Consider the following 4,399-nt stretch of genomic DNA (forward strand, 5'->3'; position numbering starts at 1 on the left):
TTTCAATTCATAGTCTAGGATTTTATCTTTCAAGCTTTTCATATTATCCAAGTTATTCGTTTTCCTAGTGTAAGCTTACATTCTTGCAATTTAATTTCAATTGTCTTTACATTCAAGTTTAATTCAAGTCTTTATCGCTTTAATCTATTTTATCCCATTTACATTTATGTCATTTCGTTTACTGCATTTACATTCACTGCACTTATCACAAAAATCCTAAAAATAGTCCTACAAAGCTCAATCATCCTTGACCTCAAGGAAGAAAAAGAACCTAGGCCAAGAGGAGGTTCCTTGCTTGGACGATCAATCATTTGATTAAAAGTCAGAAGCGCAAACACACTCACACGATCTTTCCATCCAAGCCATCAAGTGGCTTGGTGGTGGCACGCCTACGCATCTCAAGAGAAGAAGGACCAAAAACTCCTTCAATCGGCCTACCCGGCTGAAAAGAGGGAAACATCATGGCGAAAAGATATGCTGCCCTTATGAAAGGGAGGAAATGGCTTGTTGAGCGGTGACGAGGCTCACGGAGGAAAGAGACGATGCCATCATGGCCAAGGCACGGTCTATCAGAGATTAAGAGCAATCTTGTAGCTGCCTCGTCGTTCGCTCTCTTTCTCCTTTATTCTCGCTTTGTGTCTTGACTGAGTGAGAGTAGAGTGAGAGTTAGCAGGGGCTAAGGTCTCCAGACACCCACAAGTAGATGTGGATGTGGATGGCAGCAGGTTGGTATATTTGCTTGCTGGATTTTTTTTTTTCGCTGCTTGCTTCAGCCACCAATCAATTTCATGTTTTTTGTTTGGAAAGCATAAGGGATTTTGGCTATTCTCCAGGCTTGCTGAAAGTGTTTCATGGTGGAGATGGAAACGAAAGGCAGTGGTCAGCGGCTTGCATGTTGGCTGAAGCCCCCAGTTGGTGAATGGATGTTGAGCTATGTCTAAAGTGTTGATGGGAATGACATTGAAGATGGATCCGATGATGACCTAATGGACATGGGGGGAGAGAATAGTTTTTGCTTGGAATGGTGGTTCATCTGCAAATGGTAAGTCTGCTTGGCAAATGTACAAGCAGAGCAGCGAACCAAATAATTTTTTTTTGTTGTTGTTGCTTGGCATGAAGCCCCCAAGTCGATTTGTTGGGAGTTTGCTTTGGTTTCTCCGATACCTCAGTGGCATGGGTGCTCCATTTAGTGGCCTGCAAGATCACATAAAGTTTCTGGTTGTAGAGGAACCACTGCAAGAGAAAATGGCCTAGTCCCCAGTGAAGTCGCCATTTATGTAGGGGTCTTTTTGTTACAACAGCTCTAGGTTGACTTGGGCCGCTGTAAAGAGAGAGTGACATTGCCCCTTTGCCTGGGTTCGAGGACTAGGCCCCAAAATATCCCGAAAGAATGTTGATTCCTAGGGAATATTCTGGTAATCTTCTGTGGCTCCTTGCAGGTTTTGATGTATAACAGGTTCTTGAATGATTTTGCTTAATTTTGTTGTATTTGAAGTGCTTTTCTTGAAGTGGAGTATGTGTTGCAGGTAGTGGAGTAATGCTGGAGAAGATGTTTGAAGATGGAGTTCCTGGGAGTGACATACAGCAGTTGGTGGAAAACGTACGAGCTGATGGAATGGTGTGAGATGGCTCCGGAAAGCGTTCATGTTATATAGAGACTACAAAACCTTGGCATGAGAGCATGTTTTGATGAATTTATATGGAAGAGCTTGGCATGAGAGGCTTGTGGTGTGGGAGCTAAGTCTCCATGAATCTAGCAAGAGAGAGCGTTTGCTTGAGTTGAAATGGGATGCTGGATAAAAGACATTTTAGGGCTTGAAATGGTTTCTAGTTGCTGGGAGAAGAAGATGATAGTTTCTGGGTTAAGCTTGAGTGTTTTCCAGCGGTGAGAATATGGCTTGTTCTATGTTGGTTGGTTTTGGGATGGCTTGAGATAGTTTTTGGATGATGTTTTATAGCTTGGAGTGGTTTATAAAAGAAGAGAATCATGATGGAGGAAGGTTTGGGCTTTGTGTGTTTACAGCAATGGGTTTTCTGGGAAGTGGAGGATAAGCTTGCCTCTACTTGGTTTGGTATATTTGAGCTTGGGATAGCTAGGGCTTGTTTCTGGGTTTGGAATGGCTGAAGCTGGGTGATTTCCGGCAGCAATGAGAATATGCTTGCTCATGCCGCCTCCCCCTGGTTTCCTGGTTAAGGCCTCCTTTTATAGGCATTCGAGGAGAAGCCGTTGGTCTAAGGCTTTTAATAAGGATCGTTGAGACGGTGAAAGCTGGGCTTTAATGCTGGTAGGTTAAGTGCTCGAGGAAAACGCGTGATAGCTTTGGTTTTTATGCTGGTAGAAGAGGGTCAGTGATTTAATGCTGCAAGGTTGGCCGTGTTCTCTCTGCTTACCCATTCATCGGGCTCAAGAAAATGGGCTTGGGTTTTGGGGCTCCCAAGCAGCCCAAAACCTCCATTCTTTTGAACCTTTAATGGGCCTCATGGATCTTGTAACCATCCACACCACAACCCGCTCAGCAAGCCCCAGAGATGTATGTGGCTTGGGCCCACTTAAGCTTGTCGGGTGGTTTAGCATAAGAAAATGTATTATTTGCTTGGCATGACATGTACACTATTTCTATATTTATTAAATGAATTAATTCCCGAAATACAGCTGAGATTAACGCATGACCAACTTTACATGTTATATTGGGCTTGAATTATCTTTGGGCTTCTTGTAACATTTTGGGCCTCAACAGCATTTAATTGAGCTCATGGACTATAATACAAAATAATCTCTAATCAACTAATTAATATAAAATAAAATAAAAATTGCATTTAAAATGTCTATATATGGCTCGTGAAAATGCTTCTAAGGATGGTATCATATTTTAAAGCAGTACTGAACCATTAATATTTGTCCAGTAGCAGTAGCACTTGCATTATATCCATTACATGCATTTTCTATTTTAATCATAGATAATAATTTTTTATTCTTTATTTTGCATAATTTTTGAGAAGAATATCATCACAAGCCAAGAACCTAGGGACAAGACTACATGATATGTTGCTGTGCACATCTACAAGATACCATGACATACCAATTTCATTACCGTCGCTTTCATCACTGATTATACATGTTCTTTGTTAATATTCCTCATATCCTGCCATTGCATCTCTTTGATCAGATAATTTAGTTATTATCTTTCTTTTGTTTTTTTGGTGAGTGTTTAGTTATTATCTTTAGTTGTATTATAAAACTGGATTTATTTGGACCTTCCTTTTCATATGTAATATTACCATACTGCATGATGTGATGTGATGTGATAAGGACAGTTTGTGATAAGGACACAAACATTAAGCAACCAGAAATAAGGACAGTTTAGGTAGCCTGCATGATGTGATGTGATGCAATGTAGTGTAGTGTAGGTATCCCGTATTTTCAATCAATTCAATGAGATGATCCAAAGGTTGTAATTGGCTCCACAATCAAAATCCCCCCAAAATTGTGATTGAAAGGAAAATCTCAAAAGTAGAAAGGAAAGGAAAAACCACAAGTCCAAATTGTCCCACTATCAAATTAAAATTCAATCACAATTCATTAAGGGCTATCAAAGTCTTTCTAGTTACTAATAAATATCCGAAATTATCGGCACCAACATGCCCTCGATTAATTGATCGATAAATCAGTTCTCCCAAGTAAGAAACTCCCTCTCTAACCATCTTAATTGGCATCAAAATATAGGGGAGGAAAAAATAAATATTCATTCAAGCTTTGGCAAGTAATCTACGGGCCACATCTCAGTCAGCTTGGGACAATTTTTCAGTCTCGGCAAACCAAGACTAATAAAAATTCCAGCTTGGGCCACTCCAACATATCTTAGAAAGTCAATTTTTGTAGAGATCTGAATGGCTTAACTCCACAAGTAGTCAAATAATATGGGTAGAATATTTTCAGATTCTTTCATTCTCCGAAAGGAGGTATTTATAATACAGGTTACAAACCCTAGTAGGGTTTAATTAGGAAATAAGTGGAATCCTAATTACATAATATCTACACAAAAGGTAAAATAAATAAAACCCAAATAGAATAGGACTAGGACTCGCCAACACTCCCCCTCAAGTTGGAGCAAAGACGTCACGCATGCCCAACTTGTCAAGCGAGTTGAGAAAGATACTTGTAGAAACAGCTTTCGTAAGAACATCAGCTAACTGATACTCTGAACGGATGAAGGGGAAGGACACAATCTGCGCATCCAACTTTTCCTTAATGAAATTTCGATCAACCTCCACATGCTTTGTACGGTCATGTTGTACAGGATTATGAGCAATTGCAATCGCAGCCGTATTGTCACAATATAACTCCATGGGTTTATTAGGCCCAAAACCAAGGTCTTTCAACAATCTTCTCAACCATAGT

This window comes from Prunus avium, chromosome 2, assembly GCF_965620075.1.
Source record: "Prunus avium chromosome 2, drPruAviu1.hap1.1, whole genome shotgun sequence".
In the NCBI taxonomy this organism is placed as follows: Eukaryota; Viridiplantae; Streptophyta; class Magnoliopsida; order Rosales; family Rosaceae; genus Prunus; species Prunus avium.